The following is a 21193-nucleotide window of genomic DNA, read 5'->3' on the forward strand; positions in this document are numbered from 1 at the left end:
GAAAAAGTAGGCTTAAAGCTCAACGTTCAGAAAATGAAGATCATGGCATCCGGTCCCATCACTTCATGAGAAATAGATGGGGAAACAGTGGAAACAGTGTCAGACTTTATTTTTCTGGGCTCCAAAATCACTGCAGATGGTGACTGCAGCCAAGAAATTAAAAGACGCTTACCCCTTGGAAGGAAAGTTATGACCAACCTAGATAGCATATTCAAAAGCAGAGACATTACTTTGCCAACAAAGATCCGTCTAGTCAAGGCTATGGTTTTTCCTGTGGTCATGTATGGATGTGAGAGTTGGACTGTGAAGAAGGCTGAGCGCCGAAGAATTGATGCTTTTGAACTGTGGTGTTGGAGAAGACTCTTGAGAGTCCCTTGGACTGCAAGGAGGTCCAACCAGTCCATTCTGAAGGAGATCAGTCCTGGGATGTCTTTGGAAGGAATGATGCTGAAGCTGAAACTCCAGTACTTTGGCCACCTCATGCGAAGAGTTGACTTATTGGAAAAGACTCTGATGCTGGGAGGGATTGGGGGCAGGAGGAGAAGGGGACAACAGAGGATGAGATGGCTGGATGGCATCACTGACTCGATGGATGTGAGTCTGAGTGAACTCCGGGAGTTGGTGATGGACAGCGAGGCCTGGCGTGCAGTGATTCATGGGGTTGCAAACAGTCGGACACGACTGAGCATCTGATCTGATCTGACACATGCATTTTACTGCTTAAACCTTAAGTACCCCAGATGTGAGGTGTGGTTGATGACAGAGTCCTTGTCAAATTGGAAGAATTAAACGAGACAAAGCATTTAAACATTTGGCACCGTGCTTGGTACCTGGCGGACTTCCCCAGTGGCTTAGAAGGTAAAGAATCTGCCTGCAATGCAAGAGGTGCACTGCATGGGTTTGATCCTTGGGTCAGGAAGATCCCCTGGAGAAGGGAATGGCAACCCACTCCAGTGTTCTTGCCTGGAGAAACCCATAGACAGAGGAGCCTGGTGGGCTGCAGTCCATGGGGTCTCAAAGTGTCAAACACGACTGAGCGACTTTGGAAGTATCTGGCAGACCATAAATGGAGCTGTTAGAATTACTATTCCTAGGATTAGAATGACTATTTTTATACACGATGGTCCCAGTAAAGATGGAAACTGGGATGTGGAGTCTCTATGGGCTGAATTGAACAAAGTCTCTTTTGATGCTACGAAGAAGACACGTTCAATATTTTCTCTTTGTCGTAGCGTGTCTTCACTCATGGGCTTCACTGGCCCCTCCTGTCAAGGTGAGGCAGGTGTGTGGCTCCAGTTTCCCTGATGCAGACACTGAACTTAACTGTGTTTCAGTGATGTGCCCTGGGCTTAGGGTCAGTGAAGAAGGGAAAGCCGTTCCTCAACCTCATTTTCGTTCTGCAACACACGAAGACCTCTAAGACCTCTTGTCTTTGATACTTACTACTTCTCCACTGAAAACTTCTTTTTCTTGTGATGACTTTATGTTTTTCTATGATGAAGGAAATTTGCTTCAAATTTTAAAAAATTATCTTACTTATCAGGCCTTAGTTATAGCTTAGAGGCCAACTCTTCAAACCTTTATGTATCAGGCTGAAAACAAGTTTCCCTAAGAATAGGAGACTTTCAAAGTCACAATGCTAGTAAATGTTGATAGCAGAATCCAGATGCTCCATGTTGCATGGAAATACCTTTTACATGTACCACGTGGCTTCTCAGATAGACCCATTGGTTTGTTTTAGTGTTTTTCTGTGTGATTGTGCTTTGCATACTAGTAAACTTGTCACACAGATCCACCTGTCTCTCCCATTAGAGTGGATGAAAGTGAGAGTGAAAATCACTCAGTCATGTCTGACTCTTTGCAAACCCATGGACTATACAATCTATGGAATTCTCCAGGCCAGAACACTAGAGCGAGTAGCTGTTCCCTTCTCCAGGGGATGTTCCCAACCCAGGGATTAAACCCAGGTCTCCCACATTGCAGGTGGATTCTTTACCAACTGAGCCAGCAGGCAAGCCCAAGAATACTGGATTGTGTAGCCTCTCTCTTCTCCGGGGGATCTTCCCAACCCAGGAATCAAACTGGGGTCTCAGAATGGATATGGGCTCCCTTATGGTGCATACAGAGTATACCCAGTGTCCCTGGGGATTTGATATTCACCATGCTGTGATATACTCCCACACATCGGCAAGCTCTTGTGATAAAACACACTTAATAGCTGAGTAGCTGCAGCCATTTAGACTTCCCAGCTCATTAAAAAGGTGCAGGAGGAATTTTCTGCAGGCTCCTGCCAAACTGGCACAGAACATACAGATGCCCGAGACCCTAGATGTTGCTCCACAGGGGAGCTGCAGAGCATATTGGTGAAGTGAGAACCTTAGTCCAATCGTGTTAAATAAATAGTGGCAACATCCACCCATCAGCAGAGATCATCAGGCTCATGAGAAGTGAAATACTGTCCAATTCATCAATCTAAGTAACCATGGCCATGGCCGGGCAGATCGTATAAACAATCTCTCTCAGATTGTATAAAACCTCTCTCCTCCAAGAAATATTCACCTGTTGTCTGCTGCCAAAACTAATAAACCACCTTCTTGGCGGAGTCATCTAAACATTTCCTTTGACAGCAGCAGCTTTCAACTCCAACTGCAAGGCCAAGTTGCATGACAAATATATCACTGACCCTGTGTTTGGATATGAGTGCTGTTTTCTACCAACCCATTAGAAACATACCCTGCTCGTGTAGATGAAGCGCCTGTAGTCCTTGGAAAACACATTGACAAAAACAATGGATCTTTTCTCCATGGCTCTGAAACATGAAGATAGATTTTATAAAAATGACTTAGATGGTGTCATAACGTGATGAAATAAACCTTTCTTCTCTCCTCATGAACACCCCTTCCGTATGTGTGTACACACAGGCACAGCACATCTTTTCCTCAAGTTCCTTGCAGGACATTTGGTCTTGTCCAAAATGTCCATAAGACATTTGGTCCATGCCCAAAGTTCCCTGACATTTGCAAGGTCATTTTGTCCCATCCAAAACACCCGTAAGACGTTTGGTTCACACCATAGCCTTCTTGGTATTTACAGGACCATTTGGTCCCATCCAAATGTTCATGAGACATTCAGTTCATGCCAAAAAGTTCTTGGTATTTACAAGACCATTTGGTCCTGTCCAAATGTCCTTGAAGACATTTGTCTATGCCAAAAGGTTCTTGAAATTTGACCAAATGTCTTACGGACATATTTGTCAGCACCAAATGTCTGTTAACTCCTTAAACTGTACGCTGGAGATGGGGTTAAATTCCACAGGACCTGTCCCATGATGATTTTGAGGACTGCAAAATGCCCCTTTTCTCCTGTGACTCCTACAGTAAAATGATCCATAATTTGTAGATCGTAAATTACCAGAAGTTTACACGGCATTTTTTAGATGATCTGAGCACTGGCTCCGTACAAGTTTGACTGATTTCTAATCCATCCTCTGTGGATGTGATGTGTCCACATTCCGCACAATTGCACTTTCCATGTATCTGAACTGTGTAGAGAGCATCAAGCAGAGTCAGCGTGACCGGGACTGACGAGTAGGAGACATTTGTTCCAGCTTCAAACATTTAAGGGGCCAGGTTGTGTCTTACCTTTGTTACATAAAACATATTTATAATATTTACAGTATTTAAAGTAGAACTTTTGGCAAAAAAAATATGTCTTTTAACAAAATCCCACATTCATTCATGATAAAAGCATTCTGCTAACAACAAACAATAGGAATTTGAATTTTTAAAAAATCAATACACTAGCACAAAAAATGTAGCACTGAGGTATAAATCTAAAAAAAAAAATTGAACAGGATCTATATGCATACAGAACACTAAAAAGAAGTTTTAAAAAGATCCAAAGAAATGGAAAGCTGTTCCACATTCATGGACTGAAAAATTCAGTGTTGCTGATGTGTCCTTCCTTCCCAAATTGATTTATAGATTGAGATCAACACTGCTGCGCCTAGTTGCTCGGCTGTGTCCGACCCGCTGTGACGCCATGGACTGTAGCCCGCTAGGCTCCTCTGTCCATGGGGTTCTCCAGGCAAGAATACTGGAGTGGGTTGCCATGCCCTTCCCCAGGGGATCTTCCCAACCTGGGGATTGAACCCAGGTCTCCTGCATTGCAGGTGGATTCTTTACCATCTGAGCCAAGGTCCAGATTCAACACAACCCCAGTCAAAATACAGCAAGCTAGTTTGTAGACACTGATAAACTAATTCTAATATTTATGTGGGAAGGCAAAGGTGTGGGGTGGCTAAAACACTTTTAAAAGAATAAGAAAGTGGAGAAATTAGTCGACTTGATACTAAGGCTTCCTTGTAGCTTCAGTAATCAGGACAATGACGTTGGCAGAGGAATAAATCAACAGAACAAAATGCAGATAACCAGAGAAAGTTCCACACAAATATGCCCAATTGACTTTTATAAAGATTAAAAACGAATTCAATTCAGGAGTATAACTTTTTCAATAAAGGGTGCCGAAACAACTGAACACTGACCTGAACCTCACATTTTTTACAAAGATTAGCTTAGAACAGATCATACACTTAAATGTTAAACACAAAACTGTGAAGTTATTAGTGTTAAATATACGAGAAAATCTTTGGGATTTGGGGGTAGGGAGTTACTAGACTTGACATCAGAGGCACAATCCATGAGAGAAAAAATTGAAAATAGCCCTTGATCAAAATTGAAAACTTTTGCCATATTAAGATGAAAAGGCAAGCTGTAAAATGGGAGAAAATACTTGATAACTACATACTTAATGGAATATTATTATCTAGAATATATAAGGAACTTTCAAATGAAACAGTTAAAATAATCAATGAATCCAATCAGAAAAATGGATTTCACTGAGTAATCTTTTATATACAGAAAACAAGCACATGAAAAGAGTTTCAACATATTTGGCCATAAGGGATATGCCAATTAAAACTCCAGTGAGATATCACCTATAGAATGGCTAAAATAAAAGTGATAACCCACCAAAAGCCAGCGATCTGCATCATTCTAACATTGCTGGGAGGGGTGTGAAATGGTTTTGGAAAACAGTTTCTTGGAAAATGAAATGCAATCACTCTATGACTCAACAGCAGTTGTCTCTTGGGATTTTCCCCCAGGAACTAAAAATTTACCTTCTCATGAAAATAGTCTATAAGGATGTTCATAGCAGCTTCACTCACAGTAGCTCAAAACTGGAAACAACCCAGATGCCTTTCTGTGGGTGAGCGCTGAAAAACATTGGTGCAGCCATGCCACCGACTACTACTCAATAACGAGAAAGCACAATGAGAATTGCAAAAGACCAAAAGCATTGTTTTTGCAAACTTCCTTTAAAAAAAAAACAAAAAAAACAAATGATTAGTTTTAGATTACAAATGATTTGCTTTTGATTATAAACACTGTGTAAGATGATGCCTTCTCTTGCAAAACAGATAAACACAAGAACAAATTTTAAACATATGTGATTTGTCCAAAATATTTGAAAAAATAAGAACCTGATTCTTCACTTAGTATTTTAAAAAATTAGTATTCCCTAACCTTTCAAAGAAGAAGTTTGAACGTATGACTCAGTTGGAGAAAGAGAGAGTAAGACCATCTGTTTCTGCTCTAAATAGCTTCAAATAAGCCTTCCCACGATACCTTTCCTTTCTGGATCACATATCTTCACAAAATAACTACTTTAAAAAAATTATAATGAACTGTTTAAGAGGAGAAAAGAAATGTGCATTGAATACATATATGTCAACTTTATCTTAAACAATTATGTCTATCAAATGACACTCTTTTTATCGCTTGACATATAAATGTGTTTTTAATGAATTTTTTGAAGTGTAGCTGCTTTACAATGTTGTGTTGGTTTCTGCTGTGCAGCAGAGTGAATCAGCTATCCTTACACATGTCAGTATATCCCCTCGGTTTTTTATTTTCTCCCCATTTAGCTTACCACAGAGCACCGGGTAGAGTTCCCTGGGCTGCATAGTGGGTTCTTATTCGTTATCTATTTTATGCATAGTAGTGCGTGGTAGTGTATATACATCAATCCTATTCTTTCAATTCATCCACTCTCCCTTTTCCTCCTGTTACGCATATGTCTATCCTCTACATCTGGGTCTCTATTTCTGCTTTGCAAATAAGATCATCTGCATCATATTTCTTGGAGAAGGTGATGGCACCCCACTCCAGTACTCTTGCCTGGAAAATCCCATGGACAGAGAAGCCTGGTAGGCTGTAGTCCACGGGGCCGCGAAGAGTCGAACACAACCGAGCGACTTCACTTTCCCTTTTCACTTTCATGCACTGGAGAAGGAAATGGCAACCCACTCCAGTGTTCTTGCCTGGAGAATCCCAGGGACGGGGGAGCCTGGTGGGCTGCCATCTGTGGGGTCTCACAGAGTCAGACATGACTGAAGCGACTTAGCAGCAGCAGCAGCAGCATCATATTTCTAGATTTCACATCTAAGTGGTATTATATGATATTTGTTTTTACTTTTCCTGGTTGACTTCACTCTCTCTGACAGTCTCTAGGTCTATCCACATCCCTGCAAATTACACTATTTTGTTTCTTTTTGTGGCTGAGTAGTAATCCACTAACTTTAAAAAAGTCACCCCACAAAATAAGGGACAAACTTGAATTTCAAAAAAGGAAGTCAAATTTATCTAATGAAAAACTTGAATTAATAAAAATTAGCAAATACACACACAGAGAAAATACACACAGAGCAGCAGCTCTGTGAACTTGGGGAAAAGCAGTGATCTGACACCACTCAGCATGGCTTGTCAGTTAAAGAAAAAAACCCAAACATGCACACATACACACACACAGATGCATGTACACAATCTGTGGATATCTGCTACAACTTGGTTGAATCTCCAGAAAATTATGTTAAATAGAAAAACCAATTCTGATGGTTACACACTATATGATTCTATTCCTATAACATTTTGAAATGGCAAAATTATAGAAATGGAGAATCAATTGGTGGTTGCCAGAAGTTAGGGACAGGAAGGAGGAGTGCAGAAGGGAGACCGACATGCTTACAAAAAAGACACAAGGCAGTCCTTGTGGAGCTGCAATTACTTTATGTGTAAGCTGTTGTGGGTACACGAACCTACTCTTATGATAAAATTTCACAGAACTCAATTCATGCACACACAAACAGAGAAATGAATACAGGTAAAACTGGGGATTCTGAATAAGATTAGTAGATTTCATCAAGGTCAATATTCTGGTTGTCATTTTGTACTATAGTTTTGCCTCATGTCACCATCGGGAGAAACTGCATAAAGGGTACACAGGCTCTATCTTATGTTTTACAACTGCATCTGAATCTATAATTCTTTAAAAATAAGAAGTACATTAAAATTATTCTTGAGCTTTGTTCTGAAATGCAGTTCAGTTATGTGGAAATGGTTTTGTTTAGTTATTCACTCATGTCATGGCATCTGGTCCCCTGCATTCACTCACTTCATGGCAACTAGATGGGGAAACAGTGGAAACAGTGGCTGACTTTATTTTTCTGGGCTCCAAAATCACTGTAGATGGTGATTGCAGCCATGAAATTAAAAGATGCTTACTCCTTGAAAGGAAAGTTATGACCAACCTATACAGCATATTAAAAAGCAGAGACATTACTTTGTCAACAAAGGTCTGTCTAGTCAAGGCTATGGTTTTTCCAGTAGTCATGTATGGATATGAGAATTGGACTGTGAAGAAGGCTGAGCACCGAAGTATTGATGCTTTTGAACTGTGGTGTTGGAGAAGACTCTTGAGAGTCCCTTGGACTGCAAGGAGATCCAACCAGTCCATTCTGAAGGAGATCAGTCCTGGGATGTCTTTGGAAGAAATGATGCTAAAGCTGAAACTCCAGTACTTTAGCCACCTCATGCGAAGAGTTGACTCATTGGAAAAGTCTCTGATGCTGGGAGGGATTGGGGGCAAGAAGAGAAGGGGACGACAGAAGATGGGATGGCTGGATGGCATCACTGACTCGATGGACGTGAGTCTGAGTGAACTCTGGGAGTTGGTGATAGACAGGGAGGCCTGGCGTGCAGCGATTCATGGGGTCGCAAAGAGTCTGACACCACTGAGCAACTGAACTGAAATGAATATGTCTGATTTTTTTGAAACCCCATGAACTGTAGCCCACCAGTGTTCTCTGTCCATGGGATTTCCCAGACAGAAGTACTGAAGTGGGTTGCCATTTCCTTCTCCAGGGGATCTTTCCAACCCAGGGATCAAACCTGTGTCTCCTCTGTCTCCTGCACTGGCAGGCAGATTCTTTATCACTGAGCCATTTGATTGTTTAGAATTTGCTTTAAATTTTGTTAGGTTGGTCTTTGGAGCTAATTTTGTCCCTTTGCTTCTGAATATTCTACTTAATCCCCCATGTATTATGTGAGTTTTTTTACTTTGACCAAGGGAAACATGGTTTCAATGCTGGTCTCTGATCATTTTAACCCAGGTGAGCTGATCAGCCTTAGCTAAAGACTTAAGTGTCTATCTGCTGATCTCTGATCTCTGTACAGCACTCTTCCCAGAAAACTCTAGCTGTCTTGGTCAGCTGGAGCTCCCAGCTCTGTCTCCTAAGCTCACGGAGACTGCCGTGCTCTTCCTTGTTTTTTCCCTCCTCCACGGTAGCTCTAAACATCTAGCGTCTTTAAGACATTTGGCAACCTGGAGCAATTACAGACTTAGAGTTTTTGCCCTAGGATGCCTCCTGCCCAGTGTCCAAACATTGTTGGTTTATATAACTTGTCTTTTTTCAAAAATTTTGTTATAATGTGAAGGCGAAATCTAGCTCCTCTTACTCCATCTTGTTTGGAAAATGGTTATGGACCCAAAGATATTGTAAATAAAAATTTTAAGTTAGAAAAGTCTATGAAAAAGTTAATAAAATGTAGTAAAAGTTGAGAAATCATAGCAGGTAACTGGGGAAGAATGTTAAATAGACAATGTTGAGAGGAATTGAGAACATTCAGAGTATTATGTAATAGGGGAGTCATTGTCTTGAAAGAGGGTAGACTATTAGGTTGGTTGGTAAGATAAGGAAGTTGAAAGTCAGTGAACTCAAATAGTGCACATATGGAATAACAGAGTAAACTAGAAAGAGAAATCTGTAAGATATTTGGAAATTCGGAAAGTGGTCTAAGGGCCCCCTTCTTCTCCATCTCATGTTGAGCACATATGAATAGAAGAAAGTCAAAGGAACAAGGAGGGAAGCAATTCAGAGTCAGTGAGAAGCACAGGGCGGTATCACTTGAAAAACATTGAGATACAAAATGTATTACCTTTAGCCAGAAGCTAAAGGCATGAAAATGTTATATTGAGTTAATAAAGGATGCATAAAGGGAAAAATTAATATAAAGATGCAAATTCTCTTACATCTCACAGTATTTTAGAAACAAGTAGACACGTAAAAAAGATAATGAAACCAAGAAACCTCTTCTAAGAAGCAAAGCAAGTGAAACACAGAAAGATCAGCCTAACTCCAACTGCTGCCACAAAATGGTTTGGAAAGTGAGCACAGAAGCCCACTTATTACCATGACATAACGGAAAGAACTGAGGTGCAGGCTTTGCAGATATCAAGAGTGGGGAGCAGTCTAAGGCAATGCCAGGGAGGCACGGAGGAGGGCCCTGGCTGAGAGCAGGGGAAGCGGTCTCTGGTTTTAAGTGTGTTTGGAGACCTCATGGGTGCCTCAGGCCATTTGTGTCTCCTCCTGACTCTTGTCACAGTCAGCCTCCACCCTGGCCACACACAATGATGTCTTCCAATTCTCTAGGCCGCGCATTTGGGGTTGCCTGACTTTCTGTCTCACACATGGCCCTGATTTCCAGCGTCTGTTCTCTTTTCGCGTGATGATGTTTATTTGGATGTCACTACGATCCCTTTATTCTTCAAGGTGGTGCCACCTGAATGCTATGTGTAGAGAATGATATCTGAGAAAAGTACACTGAACAACTCAGACCTGAAGGTAGACTTCCCTATTCTTAAATGTCCTACAGACATGTCCATCCCTGAGAAACTTTCAGTGGTGGTCTTCTCCCCTGGGCCCTGCCTCCCACCATGCTGGTGAACTTAAGCACCATGTGTGACCCCCTAAAACCTCCATCTCTGTGTCCACAGTTTGCTTGTCTTTGACTCCAAAGAGTTATGTTCATTACAGAGAACAATAATCAGTCTAATCTCTCTGCCTGGAACCATATTCAAATGAAGCCATCGAGGGTTTCACGCAATTCCCCACAGTAGGCAATTATAGTTTGTTTCTTCATGTTTATCTCTCAAAGTAGACTCTTCATTAAAACAGGGCTTGCATCATTTTTGTTTTCCAATTTATAACCAGGAACTTGCTCAATCTCCAGCACAAAAAATAAATGAATACATGACCAGTGACTCATTTTCATAATCAAATGCATCCACCAAACTGTATTCACAAGTAATACACTTTTGTCCCTGAGAAAATTCTTCTTTTGTCTGTTAACAGATTCTTTTCTTCCTATATATATTTGTGGTTGAGGAATGTATTTATTTTGAAAATTGTAGGTTTGCACAATGGCAATCTAAATTTTTCTTAATTGGTTCTACAGCTCTGATTCAAAGAAGTGACCAGATTCTTTATGATTCCTCATGCACCAGGGTGGATCACAATCAGCTTTCTGATAAGAGAAAGGATATACCATAGGAGGTGGACTTGGGAAAATATTCAAATTCAGATGCTACTTGGGGTCTCCTTAGCTAAGTGTTTTGCTAATATTTTAAGGAAAGTAAACGGTTTATTCTAGATGTGTGATATCTTTGTTTGTGTTATTACATGTATTTCACTGTAAATTTGTGAACATACTTATGCTTTAGCTAACTCTTTTGTAAGTAGTAGATAGCTCATCCCAAACCATGTTTCTCTCTTTTCTTTTTGTTAAGTGCTTTTGGCTTCTGATCACAAATTTAATATATACATACTTTGGAAAAAGTAGACTATAATGAAAAAGAATATAAAGATCTCCTGTAATCTTAACACCCTGTAAAATATATTGGCTTTGTGTGTTTTCTTGGTACCACATTCTATATGCTACTTTATGTTTTACTTTTTAAATGCTTCATCTTTTATGGAAAATATGATGTTTAAGGGCTATTTATTTTATAATTTCATATGAAGAATTGATGCTTTTGAACTGTGGTGTTGGAGAAGACTCTTGAGAGTCCCTTGGACTGCAAGGAAATCCAACCAGTCCATCCTAAAGTCCTGAATATTCCCTGGAAGGACTGATGCTGAAGCTGAAACTCCAATACTTTGGCCACCTGATGTGAAGAACTGACTCCTTAGAAAAGACCCTGATGCTGGGAAAGATTGACAGCAGGAAGGAAGGGGATGGCAGAAGATGAGGTGTTTGGATGGCATCACCGACTTGATGGACATGAGCTTGAGCAAGCTCCAGGAGTTGGGGATAGACAGGGAAGCCTGATGTGCTGCAGTCCATGGAGCTGCAAAGAGTTGGACACCTCTGAGCAACCGAACTGAACTGATTCTAGCATAGAATTAATTGCTTATTCCATTACTATTTAAAATATTATTTGAATTTGACTTTTTCCAGAGCAGGCAGAGGAAATTTCTTATACAAGGACCAAAATAAAGTCTCAGAGAAATTCTAGTCCTTTGCTGAACTCCAGTTCTTGCTCACCATTTTAGAACTGTTGAGCTAGGACTAACTTAATTGTCTAGGGCATGCATGTATGCTAGGTCACTTCAGTTGTGTCTGACTCTTTGTGACCCTCTGGACTGTAGCCTGTCAGGCTCTTCTGTCCATGGGATTCTCCAAGCAAGAATACTGGAGTGGGTTGCCATGCCTTCCTCCAGAGGATCTTCCCGACCCAGGGATAAAACCTGTGTCTCCTGCAACTCCTGCATTGCAGGCAGATTCTATACTCCTGAACCACAGGGGAAGCCCCAAATAATTTAGGGCAATGCTCCCTAAACTATTTGATCTTCATGCAATAAGACTGATAAACAGAAAATTCTCACTTTTCTGGCCAGGTACATAGCTTCCTCTGAGTACAGACAGACAACTCAAAGTTTTGGTCCTATTTTATCCAGAGATAAAGCAGGAGGGTGAAAAGTCTTGCTTTACTGGGAAAGCCACCCTTGGAAGAAGGAGAGTCTGTCTGGTGGTCAAGGAAGGTGGTCAGTAGGAGAATGCCAGCACTCGGTTCCAAACTGACAATGGCCAGAGGAGGAATAGGGCATCTGACAAACCTCTTCATGTTTCACAGTTTTCTTATGGCCTTGAGGTTGCTGGCTTTTGTGTTCCAATTAGTTGGATGTTTAACACATTTCCCTTCCATGTCCCTCTATCCCAACTAAAGTAACAGGCTCCTAGAAGGAAAATACTGTGCCTTTGTAATTTCACACTGCCAGTTACATACTGTACATACTAAATGTTTAACAAATAAAGATTAAAAAATTTTTGTTCAAAGACATGCCACAGTTTTTCCTCTATACCTCAATATTCAATAAGAAATAGCCAGACATCTGCCCAACCTCCATATCATATCATAGTTTTGGGGAAAAGTAACCAATACATCTGTCATGTCAGACCTGTCTGTGTATATGTGTGTGTGCACACCCATGAGTAGGTATGTGTGTGCCACGCCCCTGGAGGAGGGCATGGCAACCCACTCCAGTATTCTTGCTTGGATAGTCTGTGTATTAAGAAAGGAGGCTGGTGGAGTGCTTTAGGACAACACAATCTCATCTATATTTCACTAGTGGAATAAATATCTGGCAGCCTTTTTTGTAGCTTTAATGTTTCCAGGAGTGAAATGGAGAGAAGGCACCCATTTTGATGTGTTCCTTTATTAGCCTTGGACAGAATAATTGTTCCCTCCTTTTTTTTCCCCCTACAAGCAGCCCCAGTGAGAATCTCATCTAACTTGGGTGGTGGAAAAACATTTACAAATGTTTTCCTTTTGCCCCTGAGGAGATACTCTGGGCTATTTCCATATTCCTTCACAGGAGTTTGGCTGGAGGAGGAGAGGGAAGGCTTTTCACACGTAGCGTTGACTTGTGTGTTAAATTGTCTGCAGGAATGGAGAGTGCTTGGGTCACCTGTAAAGCACTTGAAGAACTCCAAGCCAAGCAGCCCAGCAGTTCTGCTGTTCCTAAATATTCTCTTTCCAAAAACCTTGCACTGAAGTTTGCCAATGCATAGAATTTATTATGTATTCTGGAGCTCACTAAAGTTGCAAATTGCTTTCTGGATAATTTCATTTCATACTACTTAGAGGCACACTGATGTCTAATTTGAAGTTCATCTCTTTTGAAAGTGTCTTTTGCCCTGTACATTTTCATTGCTCTCGGTAGTCCCTGAAGGACATTGGAGGGAAAGTGACTTGTGGTGCCAGGCATATGTGTTCTCCGCATGGGAGCGATTGTTGGAGTCAAGGCAGATACAGCAAAGAGCAGTTCAACTATATTCCGTATTTTGCTGAATCACCACCTCATGGTTTGGGATATTTATGTTTCGTGTTCATATTTTATGAGGCAGTGGCAGAACAAGAGGTGACCAGGAGAAAGAACACATTTTCCTCACAGAGACAGCTAGAAAGCAGTCATGTACAGCGATTGCCTGATGTATGCAACTCTTTAGACTGTTCCTGTTAAAGAAAGATTATCATGACACTTGCTAAAGATAGCAAGAAAGACTTTATTTAAGGGGTGTTACAATGGTAGAGTTTTGTGTTAGGGGAAAGAGATCAGACTCAACTGTGAATACAGTACGGAAAAGTGGGGATTTATAGCTAAGGATCAAGGTGGAGGCAGTGTCCATGGATGGAGTCGAAGGAGGAAACGGACAGAACAGGCTCCATCTTGAAAGCACGACGCCATGTTGGGCCAGACTGTGGACTTTGAGCTATGTGCCGAGTATCTATGGAAACGACGTACCAACTGGAAAGCCAGGCCCCCTGAAGGAAGAGCCCCAAGGCTTGTACCTAGACTTTCCTTTGCCTAAAAGAAACCCCTAATTATGTGTGTAACTGAATAGAATCATACATTCTATTATGCTTATTGGGGTATGACCACAGGCATATGAATCACGGGTTAACTTTGATTGTATCTTTCTTTTCCTTTGTTCAGACTAGTTTCAGGGAATTTGGGGAGGTGGGTTTGGGCATGTACACTTAGGGTATATAATGTTTTCACAAAACTTGGCCGGGGTCCTTGGTTAAGAGGAGACTCTGCCTCTGGCCCGCTGGTGTAGTAAACTGATTAAGCAAGATTCTTGCTAAAGTTGGAATAAACTGGCCAAGAACAGAGCCCAAGGTAAAACAGGCAGGCAATAGAAAATGTCCCTCAAAGACTTAGTTGAAAAATATTTAAAATCAGCTATTATAAATATTGCCAAAGAATTAAAGGAAACCATATCTAAAGAACTAAAGAAAAGCGTGACAATAACATCTAACCAAATACCAAGGTATCAGTAAAGTCAGGATACCAGCAAAAATATAGAAATTATTTTAAAAGAACTAGATAGAAATTCTGGAGTTGAACAATATTAATAATAGAAAAAAACAAGTAAAGGGTCTTAAAGACAGATTTGAACTGAAAACAAAAAATTAATAACCTAGAAGACAGGTCTATAGAGATAATAAAATCTGTGGAGTAGGGGGAAAAAAAAGAGAATAAACAAAAACAGAACCTCACTGGCCTGTAGAACACCATCAAGACTAGTAATGTATAAGTGATGGGAAGCTCAGAATAGCCATCTTCCAAGCATTAAAAACGAAGACTAGAATTTTATATTTGGCTACTGGAAGAAAATACCATAAAGATCTGGGCAAACAACTTCAGGAGGATTCTGCCCAACATAGGCTGAAGTGGGCCAGAGAGCTTTCCTCTCTGGCGACAGCAACCTCTGCCTTCATCAGCCTGGTGCTCCGGGACTGTCTCCGTCTCCCAGGCTTTCCACTAAGCCGCTGTAAGCACGCTTATGACTTCATCGGGCCCAACTCTTCTCCTATAGTTGGCAACTTTCTCTGCCTCTTACAGAGTGGCCAGTAGAGTCTCAACCTCCCTGGTTTTGTATATCCTTCCTCCTATCTCAGCAGACTTTCTGTGAGATGTTGCCTAGGACAGATCTTCTTTTTCCTTTTAATGGAAGAAAACCATACTTTTCACATACTCTGTTGAAAAATTTTGCCCTTATACAAGGATAAGCTAATCTTCCCTCTTGTACACAAACAGCAAGTCTCCTCTGATCTTAAACATTATCATTGTCCCAAAGTTACCACAATTTAAACCATCTGTAGATATGGCTCAAAAATAATTAGGTGAAAATGATTCTCCTGCCCAATGCAATGTGGAGGTCCTCAGGTGTTCAGGCTAAGAGGCAAGATCACAGTAATTAAGGCACCAAGTCTGGGGGTCACTGGCCATTCCTAGGGTGACTCAAACCATATCTCATCTAGTTTAAAGAATTATTATAAAAGTTAAGCCTGAATTGTTCTTCTGCATTTATAGTACCTTCAGTCAGTTCAGTTCAGTTGCTCAGCCATGTCTGACTCTTTGTGACCCCATGAATCGCAGCACTCCAGGCCTCCCTGTCCATCACCAACTCCCGGAATTTACACAAACTCATGAAGAATCTTCAGGCAATACCTGAACTTCTGAGGCCTAGCTTAAAGATTAACTGTGCCTTGGGCACTTGACTAATCTGGTCCATGTCATAAAGAACTGAGTTTGAAACAGTCTACACAGAAACCAGTGCCACGTGCACGGTGTTGAACTTGGTGGCCATTTCTCCATAGTCCTGGGCCCCATTATTTTAGAACCTAGCTGGGCCCTAGATTAAAATGGTGCTCCTTGATATCACAGTTTACCTGTCTGCTGTCAAATACAGCTCTGCCTAATTTACCAAAGCTAGATCTTTGGTCGGACAAGGCAATGGCACCCCACTCCAGTACTCTTGCCTGGAAAGTCCCATGGATGGAGGATCCTGGTGGGCTGCAGTCCATGGGGTCGCTAAGAGTCGGACATGACTGAGCGACTTTACTTCCACTTTTCACTTTCATGCATTGGAGAAGGAAATGGCAACCCACTCCAGTGTTCTTGCCTGGAGAATCCCAGGGACGGGGGAGCCTGGTGGGCTGTCATCTATGGGGTCGCACAGAGTCGGACATGACTGAAGTGACTTAGCAGCAGCAGCAGCAGCAGCATGTCCATTGAGTTGGTGATGCCATCCAGCCATCTCATCCTCTGTCGTCCCCTTCTCCTGCCCCCAACACCTCCTAGCATCAGCGTCTTTTCCAATGAGTCAGCTCTTCGCATGAGGTGGCCAAAGTATTGGAGTTTCAGCTTTAGCATCAGTCCTTCCAATGAACACCCAGGACTGATCTCCTTTAGGATGGACTGGTTGGATCTCCTTGCAGTCCAAGGGACTCTCAAGAGTCTTATCCAACACCACAGTTCAAAAGTATCAGTTCTTTGGTGCTCAGCTTTCTTCACAGTCCAACTCTCACATCCATACATGACCACTGGAAAAACCATAGCCTTGACTAGATGGACCTTTGTTGGCAAAGTAATGTCTCTGCTTTTGAATATACTATCTAGGTAGGTCATAACTTTTCTTCGAACGAGTTCCTCTTCACTTTCTGCCATAAGGGTAGTGGCATCTGCATATCTGAGGTTATTGATATTTCTCCTGGCAATCTTGATTCCAGCTTGTGCTTCTTCCAGCCCAGCGTTTCTCATGATGTACTTAGCATAGAAGTTAAATAAGCAGGGTGACAGTATACAGCCTTGACGTACTCCTTTTCCCATTTGGAGCCAGTCTGTTGTTCCACGTCCAGTTCCTCAGGAATCACACAAATGCTAACAGCTCAGGACTCCCCAGAACTGCTTGTACTTGTCCCTTCCCGCCCCCCACTGCCTCAGGGCTTTCTTACGAACTGAGTTTGGCAGCTGTTGGGTCATAACCCCCTTGAAGGAGGACATGGTGACTGTTCTGTGATTTCTGGCCTGAAGAGTTCAGTTTGTAATAAATGAGGTGTTTGGTAAAAGCTTCAGGGAAAAGAAAAATGAGTAAATGGGCTCTGGGCTGCACCTCCTGACACTCTTTACTTGACCAACTGGGCCTGTGGTTGATGTCAAGTTTTCGCTCCAGTGGCTCCAGAATTTTCTAATTGCCTGTGGATTTGGGGGCATCTTTGATATATGTTGCATACTCTCACATCGTAATAGCAAAATTCACTTCTACAGAACATCTCTACTTTGAATAATGCTGTCCCAAGTGGGAAAAGATTATTTAAATTAAACTAAAAAGATTGTTTTTCTCTCCTTCTTGAGCTTCAAGGCAAAAAAATAGCTCTCACTAAGACGTAAAATGAAATGACAGGCAGATCTGGGACATTTTATTGTATGAGATTTGAAGGGAAGTCAAGTATTATCAAAGTAGAGGGTTCAAGTGATTTTCAAGCAACAAAAAGCTAATGATTGTTACCTGTTAGAAGGAAAAAGAGGTAATATTATATTCATAATACATACAACTAAAGGATATTTGGGTGAGGTTATTGGAGCAAAAGAGACAGTTTGAGAGGTGAACTCAAAATAAGAAATCTCAAGTAAAGCGGAAGATCTGAGAAGTAGGGCATCAGAAAGAATAAGCTAAAGCCCCAAAAAAGAAACAGGCAAAAAGCTCTAATGTCTATCAGATAGGAATGCAAGTCAGTATAACTTTGAGAAAATTACCTATTTATTTTGTGATCATTAATATTTTATAGTTAGGAAGACAAAATTGTGAATCAATGGTGATGTTTAGAATTCACTGTTTTTAAAAATAACTTGTTTTCTAAGATGTGAACGTGAGAGCTGGACTATAAAGAAAGCTGAGCAAAGAAGAACCAATGCTTTTGAACTGTGGTGTTGGAGAGGACTGTTGCAAGTGCCTTGGACTGCAAGGAGATCCAGCCAGTCCATCCTAAAGGAAATCAGTCCTGAATATTCACTGGAAGGACTGATGCTGGAGCTGAAGCTCCAATACTTTTGCCACCTGATGGGAAGAACTGACTCACTGGAAAAGACCCTGATGCTGGGAAAGATTGAAGGTGGGCGGAGAAGGGGACGACGGAGGATGAGATGGTTGGATGGCATCATCGACTCAATGGACACGAATTTGAGTAAGCTCCGGGAGTTGGTTATGGACAGGGAAGCCTGGCGTGCTGCAGTCCATGGGGTTACAAAGGGTCAAACACGACTGAGCAACTGAACTGAACTGACCTGTTTTCTAAGATTTCATTTGGCATAGTACTGATAGTGATCACTTATTTATTTATTTTTATTTTTGGCTCTGCTGGGTCTTCATTGCTGCGCAAACTTTTCTCTCGTTGTGGCGAGTGGGGGCGGCTCTCTAGTGGTGAGCAGGACTCTCACTGCTGTGGCATGTCTTGTTGTGGAGCGTGGGTTCCTGGGCTTGAGGGCTTCAGCGGTTGTGGCTCCCACGTGCTACAGCACAGGCTCAATAGTTGTGGCATGCGGGCTTAGCTGCACCATGGAATGTGGAATCTTCCAGATCAGGGATTAAACCTGTGTCTCCTGCATTGGCAGGTGTATTCTTTACCACTGAGCCACCAGGGAAGCCCAGTGATGATTTAATAAATGTTTAAGGTGCTTCCTCATCCTTAAGATGATAATTACACCCTCTCTATCTCATGGGGATACCATGAGAATTGAATTAGACTATGTATACTACCTATAAACATTCATGATGCTTGTCATTTTGCATGACACATAACAAAAAGCACAAAAAATGGCAATTAGCATCACCAAACTCATCATTATACAGTCTATAAAATTTATTACTTCAAGAGGGACATTGATAATGTAGGGAAGAACCACCAGTTTGCAAAGTAGATAGTGGTGGATACTACTGTAGTTTTTAAAACATTGCTTTGCAACAAAATGAATGATAGGAAATCCAAGTAGTATCAGTAGAAGAAATTCTCAGAGAGGTGTCTGTGGTAAGCAGAATAATGCCTTTCCCAGGGAAGAGAGCATCAAGGCTGTATATGGTCACTCTGTTTATTTAACTTTTATGCAGAGTACATTATGCAAAATGCTGGGCTGGATGAATCCCAAGCTGGAATCAAGATTGTCAGAAGAAATATCAACAACCTCAGATGCAGATTACCACTCTAATGGCAGAAAGCAAAGAGGAACTGAAGAGCCGTTTGATGACAGTGAAGGAGGAGAGTGAAAAAGCTGGCTTAAAACTCAACATTCAAAAAATAAGACCATGGCATCTAGTCCCATCACTTCATAGCAATAGATGTGGGGAAAGTGGAAACAGTGACATATTTTCTTTTCTTGGACTCCAAAATTACTGTGGACGGTAACTGCAGCCATGAAATTAAAAGATGCTTGCTCCCTGGAAGGAAAGCTATGACAAACCTAGTCAGTGTATTAAAAAGCAGAGATATCACTTTGCCAACAAAGGTCCGTCTAGTCAAAGCTATGGTTTTTCCAGTAGTCGTGTATGTGTGTGAGAGTTGGACCATAAAGCAGGCTGAGCGCCTGCCCCAATGCAGGAGATGCTGGCTCAATTTCTGGGTCAGCAGGTTGCCCTGGAGGAGGGCATGACAATCCATTCCAGTATTCTTGCCTGGAGAATTACATGGACAGAAGAGCCTGGCAGGCTACAGTCCATAAGGTTGCAAAGAGTTGGGCACAACTGAAGCAATTTAGCACGCATGTACTATGGTATAAATGTTGACTTTGTTTTAAAAACTTAAACAATTTTTGTGTAGAGTTTCCCAAAGTATGGTAGCTATGGCCCCAGTGAACCTCAAGTTGATTGGCAATTGGTATTCAAATTCATACTTTTCTCTTAATAGTTATGACCTTATTTTAGTATATATACTTATTTTGATATGTGTGCTGCTGCTGCTGCTAAGTCGCTTCAGTCGTGTCTGACTCTGTGCGACCCCAGAGATGGCAGCCCACCAGGCTCCCCTGTCCCTGGGATTCTCCAGGCAAGAACACTGGAGTGGGTTGCCATTTCCTCCTCCAATGCATGAAAGTGAAAAGTGAAAGTGAAGTCGCTCAGTCGTGTCCGACTCTCAGCAACCCCATGGACTGCAGCCTTCCAGGCTCCTCCATCCATGGGATTTTCCAGGCAAGAGTACTATAATAAAAATTTAATTACCATATTAAAACAATAATTTAGGTGATATTTCTGGAATAAGTTAAAAGGAGCTTGAGTTAAAAGAAAATCTTCTGTATTTATCCATGAAGTGACTTTTGTTAATTATGCAGTTTTAAAAAGCTGGGCAAAATGTATGAGACGTCTGCTTTTAGACACTGGACAATAGGCAGCACCAGACTATGACATCTGAGAAAGAGAAACAATGAAGGCAAGTCTGATGAGCCCTCTGACCTGCCTGGAAGTAAATTCTAGACCACAGTATAGGATGGAGGAACTCAAATAGAGCCTAGTGGTCTCTTGAGTTTATGAGTCATAGCTCAGAGTTCAAGAAGACTCAGTCAGCTAGATTTTGTTGAACAAAATACCATAAAAAAATGAGTTAAACTGTGAAAAAGCTCCAGAAAGCTGAACTGAGTCTTTGGCTGAATACCAATCTAAATGTGTGTGTGGCCACACTTGACTCCAGGCAAGAAACAATTGCCAGAAAAGAACAACTATAGAGAACTTGTAAGATAAACAGTTCCTTACAGCTTGCACAGGGCTTGGAAATCACCCCATTTCCCACTACCCAGAGTGGAAAATCTCGTTGAATAGATGGGTCAGTTAATAGAGATCTCAGAAGTGTCAACTCTTAGAAATGGGACTAAACCATCCTTTGAGTACACTAAGCTCCTCAAACCCCATCCTAGACAAGCTTAACAAATAGGGCTTGAGGGGATTGAGCTACTCTATAAGTAGTTTAACTGCCTTACAGGAAAAAGCCAACACTCATTAAAGGAATACAAAATCTGGGGAACTAAAAAGCAAAATTCACAATGTCTGACATCCAATAAAAAATTACTATACATGTACAGAAACAGAAAAATATAACTCACTAGAAGGAAAATTAATCAATATATGTAATCATTGAGAAATGATAACAGAAATGATAGAATTAGCAGTCACGAATATTAAAG

The sequence above is a fragment of the Bos taurus genome, chromosome 28, assembly GCF_002263795.3.
Source record: "Bos taurus isolate L1 Dominette 01449 registration number 42190680 breed Hereford chromosome 28, ARS-UCD2.0, whole genome shotgun sequence".
NCBI lineage: Eukaryota > Metazoa > Chordata > Mammalia > Artiodactyla > Bovidae > Bos > Bos taurus.